At 40.0% G+C, this 7,500-nt stretch overlaps 10 non-coding genes across 10 annotated transcripts; all 10 read right to left on the reverse strand.

Moving 5' to 3' along the window:
• Positions 1-104: 104 nt before the first annotated feature.
• On the reverse strand, positions 105-177 carry trnap-agg (transfer RNA proline (anticodon AGG)). The gene has a single exon. It is a non-coding gene; the product is annotated as a tRNA-Pro (tRNA).
• An 890-nt stretch (positions 178-1,067) lies between these two features.
• Positions 1,068-1,139, reverse strand: trnap-agg (transfer RNA proline (anticodon AGG)). The gene has a single exon. It is a non-coding gene; the product is annotated as a tRNA-Pro (tRNA).
• A 576-nt stretch (positions 1,140-1,715) lies between these two features.
• trnap-agg (transfer RNA proline (anticodon AGG)) lies at positions 1,716-1,787 on the reverse strand. Its single transcript has one exon. It is a non-coding gene; the product is annotated as a tRNA-Pro (tRNA).
• Positions 1,788-2,687: 900 nt separating this feature from the next.
• On the reverse strand, positions 2,688-2,759 carry trnap-agg (transfer RNA proline (anticodon AGG)). The gene has a single exon. It is a non-coding gene; the product is annotated as a tRNA-Pro (tRNA).
• Positions 2,760-3,325: 566 nt separating this feature from the next.
• On the reverse strand, positions 3,326-3,397 carry trnap-agg (transfer RNA proline (anticodon AGG)). The gene has a single exon. It is a non-coding gene; the product is annotated as a tRNA-Pro (tRNA).
• Positions 3,398-4,287: 890 nt separating this feature from the next.
• On the reverse strand, positions 4,288-4,359 carry trnap-agg (transfer RNA proline (anticodon AGG)). Its single transcript has one exon. It is a non-coding gene; the product is annotated as a tRNA-Pro (tRNA).
• Positions 4,360-4,611: 252 nt separating this feature from the next.
• trnap-ugg (transfer RNA proline (anticodon UGG)) lies at positions 4,612-4,683 on the reverse strand. The gene has a single exon. It is a non-coding gene; the product is annotated as a tRNA-Pro (tRNA).
• A 252-nt stretch (positions 4,684-4,935) lies between these two features.
• On the reverse strand, positions 4,936-5,007 carry trnap-agg (transfer RNA proline (anticodon AGG)). Its single transcript has one exon. It is a non-coding gene; the product is annotated as a tRNA-Pro (tRNA).
• A 900-nt stretch (positions 5,008-5,907) lies between these two features.
• Positions 5,908-5,979, reverse strand: trnap-agg (transfer RNA proline (anticodon AGG)). Its single transcript has one exon. It is a non-coding gene; the product is annotated as a tRNA-Pro (tRNA).
• Positions 5,980-6,545: 566 nt separating this feature from the next.
• Positions 6,546-6,617, reverse strand: trnap-agg (transfer RNA proline (anticodon AGG)). The gene has a single exon. It is a non-coding gene; the product is annotated as a tRNA-Pro (tRNA).
• Positions 6,618-7,500: the final 883 nt, after the last annotated feature.

Consider the following 7,500-nt stretch of genomic DNA (forward strand, 5'->3'; position numbering starts at 1 on the left):
CAATACTCAAGAACATAGATGAACTAAATTGGATTTTTACAATTTTGTTAACATTTACTTATTTTGCTCGAATAATGACAGACAATGCAACCATCAAGATCTTCCGACCTCGTCCGGGATTTGAACCCGGGACCTCTCGCACCCTAAGCGAGAATCATACCCCTAGACCAACGAGCCGACAAATGGCTGAACAATTGATGTCAACGTGACAAGATCTCTTGTAACTGGGCAAGAGAATTTAAGCAGCGTATCTCTAGACTTGGTCAGCAAAATGCCTGTTTTTTCCTACTGAGTTGTTGTGCTTGGTTGTTTTTTAAACAGTTTCAATACTCAAGAACATAGATGAACTAAATTGGATTTTTACAATTTTGTTAACATTCACTTATTTTGCTCGAATAATGTCAGACAATGCAACCATCAAGTTCTTCCGGGATTTGAACCCGGGACCTCTCGCACCCAAAGCGAGAATCATACCCCTAGACCAACGAGCCGACAAATGGCTGAACAATCGATGTCAACGTGACAAGATTCTTTGTAACTGGGCAAGAGAATTTAAGTAGCGTATCTCTAGACTTGGTCAGCAAATTTCAATTTTTTTCCTACTGGGTTGTTGTGCTTGGTTGTTTTTTAAACAGTTTCAATACTCAAGAACATAGATGAACTAAATTGGATTTTTACAATTTTGTTAACATTCAATTATTTTGCTCGAATAATGTCAGACAATGCAACCATCAAGTTCTTCCGGGCTCGTCCAGGATTTGAACCCGGGACCTCTCTCACCCAAAGCGAGAATCATACCCCTAGACCAACGAGCCGACAAATGCCTGAACAATCGATGTCAACGTGACAAGATCCCTTGTAACTGGGCAAGAGAATTTAAGCAGCGTATCTCTAGACTTGGTCAGCAAAATGCCTGTTTTTTCCTACTGAGTTGTTGTGCTTGGTTGTTTTTTAAACAGTTTCAATACTCAAGAACATAGATGAACTAAATTGGATTTTTACAATTTTGTTAACATTTACTTATTTTGCTCGAATAATGACAGACAATGCAACCATCAAGATCTTCCGGGCTCGTCCGGGATTTGAACCCGGGACCTCTCGCACCCTAAGCGAGAATCATACCCCTAGACCAACGAGCCGACAAATGGCTGAACAATTGATGTCAACGTGACAAGATCTCTTGTAACTGGGCAAGAGAATTTAAGCAGCGTATCTCTAGACTTGGTCAGCAAAATGCCCGTTTTTTCCTACTTGGTTGTTGTGCTTTGTTGTTTTTTAAACAGTTTCAATACTCAAGAACATAGATGAACTAAATTGGATTTTTACAATTTTGTTAACATTCACTTATTTTGCTCGAATAATGTCAGACAATGCAACCATCAAGTTCTTCCGCGCTCGTCCGGGATTTGAACCCGGGACCTCTCGCACCCAAAGCGAGAATCATACCCCTAGACCAACGAGCCGACAAATGGCTGAACAATTGATGTCAACGTGACAAGATCTCTTGTAACTGGGCAAGAGAATTTAAGCAGCGTATCTCTAGACTTGGTCAGCAAAATGCCTGTTTTTTCCTACTGAGTTGTTGTGCTTGGTTGTTTTTTAAACAGTTTCAATACTCAAGAACATAGATGAACTAAATTGGATTTTTACAATTTTGTTAAAATTTACTTATTTTGCTCGAATAATGACAGACAATGTAACCATCAAGATCTTCCGGGCTCGTCCGGGATTTGAACCCGGGACCTCTCGCACCCTAAGCGAGAATCATACCCCTAGACCAACGAGCCGACAAATGGCTGAACAATCGATATCAACGTGACAAGATCTCTTGTAACTGGGCAAGAGAATTTAAACAGCGTATCTCTAGACTTGGTCAGCAAAATGCCCGTTTTTTCCTACTGAGTTGTTGTGCTTGGTTGTTTTTTAAACAGTTTCAATAATCAAGAACATAGATGAACTAAATTGGGTTGGTACAATTTTGTTAACAATCACTTATTTTTCTCCAACAACAACAGAAAAAGCAACCATGAAGTTCTTCCGGGCTCGTCCGGGATTTGAACCCGGGACCTCTCGCACCCAAAGCAAGAATCATACCCCTAGACCAACGAGCCGACAAATGCCTGAACAATCGATGTCATTGTGACAAGATCCCTTGTAACTGGGCAAGAGAATTTAAGCAGCGTATCTCTAGACTTGGTCAGCAAAATGCCTGTTTTTTCCTACTGAGTTGTTGTGCTTGGTTGTTTTTTAAACAGTTTCAATACTCAAGAACATAGATGAACTAAATTGGATTTTTATAATTTTGTTAACATTCACTTATTTTGCTCGAATAATGTCAGACAATGCAACCATCAAGTTCTTCCGGGCTCGTCCAGGATTTGAACCCGGGACCTCTCTCACCCAAAGCGAGAATCATACCCCTAGACCAACGAGCCGACAAATGGCTGAACAATCGATGTCAACGTGACAAGATTCTTTGTAACTGGGCAAGAGAATTTAAGTTGCGTATCTCTAGACTTGGTCAGCAAATTTAAATTTTTTTCCTACTGGGTTGTTGTGCTTGGTTGTTTTTTAAACAGTTTCAATACTCAAGAACATAGATGAACTAAATTGGATTTTTACAATTTTGTTAACATTTACTTATTTTGCTCCAATAATGACAGACAATGCAACCATCAAGTACTTCCGGGCTCGTCCGGGATTTGAACCCGGGACCTCTCGCACCCTAAGCGAGAATCATACCCCTAGACCAACGAGCCGACAAATGGCCGAACAATCGATGTCAACGTGACAAGATTCTTTGTAACTGGGCAAGAGAATTTAAGTAGCGTATCTCTAGACTTGGTCAGCAAATTTCCATTTTTTTCCTACTGGGTTGTTGTGCTTGGTTGTTTTTTAAACAGTTTCAATACTCAAGAACATAGATGAACTAAATTGGATTTTTACAATTTTGTTAACATTCACTTATTTTGCTCGAATAATGTCAGACAATGCAACCATCAAGTTCTTCCGGGATTTGAACCCGGGACTTCTCGCACCCAAAGCGAGAATCATACCCCTAGACCAACGAGCCGACAAATGGCTGAACAATCGATGTCAACGTGACAAGATTCTTTGTAACTGGGCAAGAGAATTTAAGTAGCGTATCTCTAGACTTGGTCAGCAAATTTCAATTTTTTTCCTACTGGGTTGTTGTGCTTGGTTGTTTCTTAAACAGTTTCAATACTCAAGAACATAGATGAACTAAATTGGATGTTTACAATTTTGTTAACATTTACTTATTTTGCTCGAATAATGACAGACAATGCAACCATCAAGATCTTCCGGGCTCGTCCGGGATTTGAACCCGGGACCTCTCGCACCCTAAGCGAGAATCATACCCCTAGACCAACGAGCCGACAAATGGCTGAACAATCGATATCAACGTGACAAGATCTCTTGTAACTGGGCAAGAGAATTTAAACAGCGTATCTCTATACTTGGTCAGCAAAATGCCCGTTTTTTCCTACTGAGTTGTTGTGCTTGGTTGTTTTTTAAACAGTTTCAATACTCAAGAACATAGATGAACTAAATTGGATTTTTACAATTTTGTTAACATTCACTTATTTAGCTCAAATAATGTCAGACAATGCAACCATCAAGTTCTTCCGGGATTTGAACCCGGGACCTCTCGCACCCAAAGCGAGAATCATACCCCTAGACCAACGAGCCGACAAATGGCTGAACAATCGATGTCAACGTGACAAGATTCTTTGTAACTGGGCAAGAGAATTTAAGTAGCGTATCTCTAGACTTGGTCAGCAAATTTCAATTTTTTTCCTACTGGGTTGTTGTGCTTGGTTGTTTTTTAAACAGTTTCAATACTCAAGAACATAGATGAACTAAATTGGATTTTTACAATTTTGTTAACATTCACTTATTTTGCTCGAATAATGTCAGACAATGCAACCATCAAGTTCTTCCGGGCTCGTCCAGGATTTGAACCCGGGACCTCTCTCACCCAAAGCGAGAATCATACCCCTAGACCAACGAGCCGACAAATGCCTGAACAATCGATGTCAACGTGACAAGATCCCTTGTAACTGGGCAAGAGAATTTAAGCAGCGTATCTCTAGACTTGGTCAGCAAAATGCCTGTTTTTTCCTACTGAGTTGTTGTGCTTGGTTGTTTTTTAAACAGTTTCAATACTCAAGAACATAGATGAACTAAATTGGATTTTTACAATTTTGTTAACATTTACTTATTTTGCTCGAATAATGACAGACAATGCAACCATCAAGATCTTCCGGGCTCGTCCGGGATTTGAACCCGGGACCTCTCGCACCCTAAGCGAGAATCATACCCCTAGACCAACGAGCCGACAAATGGCTGAACAATTGATGTCAACGTGACAAGATCTCTTGTAACTGGGCAAGAGAATTTAAGCAGCGTATCTCTAGACTTGGTCAGCAAAATGCCCGTTTTTTCCTACTTGGTTGTTGTGCTTTGTTGTTTTTTAAACAGTTTCAATACTCAAGAACATAGATGAACTAAATTGGATTTTTACAATTTTGTTAACATTCACTTATTTTGCTCGAATAATGTCAGACAATGCAACCATCAAGTTCTTCCGGGCTCGTCCGGGATTTGAACCCGGGACCTCTCGCACCCAAAGCGAGAATCATACCCCTAGACCAACGAGCCGACAAATGGCTGAACAATTGATGTCAACGTGACAAGATCTCTTGTAACTGGGCAAGAGAATTTAAGCAGCGTATCTCTAGACTTGGTCAGCAAAATTCCTGTTTTTTCCTACTGAGTTGTTGTGCTTGGTTGTTTTTTAAACAGTTTCAATACTCAAGAACATAGATGAACTAAATTGGATTTTTACAATTTTGTTAAAATTTACTTATTTTGCTCGAATAATGACAGACAATGTAACCATCAAGATCTTCCGGGCTCGTCCGGGATTTGAACCCGGGACCTCTCGCACCCTAAGCGAGAATCATACCCCTAGACCAACGAGCCGACAAATGGCTGAACAATCGATATCAACGTGACAAGATCTCTTGTAACTGGGCAAGAGAATTTAAACAGCGTATCTCTAGACTTGGTCAGCAAAATGCCCGTTTTTTCCTACTGAGTTGTTGTGCTTGGTTGTTTTTTAAACAGTTTCAATAATCAAGAACATAGATGAACTAAATTGGGTTGGTACAATTTTGTTAACAATCACTTATTTTTCTCCAACAACAACAGAAAAAGCAACCATGAAGTTCTTCCGGGCTCGTCCGGGATTTGAACCCGGGACCTCTCGCACCCAAAGCAAGAATCATACCCCTAGACCAACGAGCCGACAAATGCCTGAACAATCGATGTCATTGTGACAAGATCCCTTGTAACTGGGCAAGAGAATTTAAGCAGCGTATCTCTAGACTTGGTCAGCAAAATGCCTGTTTTTTCCTACTGAGTTGTTGTGCTTGGTTGTTTTTTAAACAGTTTCAATACTCAAGAACATAGATGAACTAAATTGGATTTTTATAATTTTGTTAACATTCACTTATTTTGCTCGAATAATGTCAGACAATGCAACCATCAAGTTCTTCCGGGCTCGTCCAGGATTTGAACCCGGGACCTCTCTCACCCAAAGCGAGAATCATACCCCTAGACCAACGAGCCGACAAATGGCTGAACAATCGATGTCAACGTGACAAGATTCTTTGTAACTGGGCAAGAGAATTTAAGTTGCGTATCTCTAGACTTGGTCAGCAAATTTAAATTTTTTTCCTACTGGGTTGTTGTGCTTGGTTGTTTTTTAAACAGTTTCAATACTCAAGAACATAGATGAACTAAATTGGATTTTTACAATTTTGTTAACATTTACTTATTTTGCTCCAATAATGACAGACAATGCAACCATCAAGTACTTCCGGGCTCGTCCGGGATTTGAACCCGGGACCTCTCGCACCCTAAGCGAGAATCATACCCCTAGACCAACGAGCCGACAAATGGCCGAACAATCGATGTCAACGTGACAAGATTCTTTGTAACTGGGCAAGAGAATTTAAGTAGCGTATCTCTAGACTTGGTCAGCAAATTTCCATTTTTTTCCTACTGGGTTGTTGTGCTTGGTTGTTTTTTAAACAGTTTCAATACTCAAGAACATAGATGAACTAAATTGGATTTTTACAATTTTGTTAACATTCACTTATTTTGCTCGAATAATGTCAGACAATGCAACCATCAAGTTCTTCCGGGATTTGAACCCGGGACTTCTCGCACCCAAAGCGAGAATCATACCCCTAGACCAACGAGCCGACAAATGGCTGAACAATCGATGTCAACGTGACAAGATTCTTTGTAACTGGGCAAGAGAATTTAAGTAGCGTATCTCTAGACTTGGTCAGCAAATTTCAATTTTTTTCCTACTGGGTTGTTGTGCTTGGTTGTTTCTTAAACAGTTTCAATACTCAAGAACATAGATGAACTAAATTGGATGTTTACAATTTTGTTAACATTTACTTATTTTGCTCGAATAATGACAGACAATGCAACCATCAAGATCTTCCGGGCTCGTCCGGGATTTGAACCCGGGACCTCTCGCACCCTAAGCGAGAATCATACCCCTAGACCAACGAGCCGACAAATGGCTGAACAATCGATATCAACGTGACAAGATCTCTTGTAACTGGGCAAGAGAATTTAAACAGCGTATCTCTATACTTGGTCAGCAAAATGCCCGTTTTTTCCTACTGAGTTGTTGTGCTTGGTTGTTTTTTAAACAGTTTCAATACTCAAGAACATAGATGAACTAAATTGGATTTTTACAATTTTGTTAACATTCACTTATTTAGCTCAAATAATGTCAGACAATGCAACCATCAAGTTCTTCCGGGATTTGAACCCGGGACCTCTCGCACCCAAAGCGAGAATCATACCCCTAGACCAACGAGCCGACAAATGGCTGAACAATCGATGTCAACGTGACAAGATTCTTTGTAACTGGGCAAGAGAATTTAAGTAGCGTATCTCTAGACTTGGTCAGCAAATTTCAATTTTTTTCCTACTGGGTTGTTGTGCTTGGTTGTTTTTTAAACAGTTTCAATACTCAAGAACATAGATGAACTAAATTGGATTTTTACAATTTTGTTAACATTCACTTATTTTGCTCGAATAATGTCAGACAATGCAACCATCAAGTTCTTCCGGGCTCGTCCAGGATTTGAACCCGGGACCTCTCTCACCCAAAGCGAGAATCATACCCCTAGACCAACGAGCCGACAAATGCCTGAACAATCGATGTCAACGTGACAAGATCCCTTGTAACTGGGCAAGAGAATTTAAGCAGCGTATCTCTAGACTTGGTCAGCAAAATGCCTGTTTTTTCCTACTGAGTTGTTGTGCTTGGTTGTTTTTTAAACAGTTTCAATACTCAAGAACATAGATGAACTAAATTGGATTTTTACAATTTTGTTAACATTTACTTATTTTGCTCGAATAATGACAGACAATGCAACCATCAAG

Source organism: Pungitius pungitius, chromosome 4 (genome assembly GCF_949316345.1).
Source record: "Pungitius pungitius chromosome 4, fPunPun2.1, whole genome shotgun sequence".
Classification (NCBI taxonomy): domain Eukaryota; kingdom Metazoa; phylum Chordata; class Actinopteri; order Perciformes; family Gasterosteidae; genus Pungitius; species Pungitius pungitius.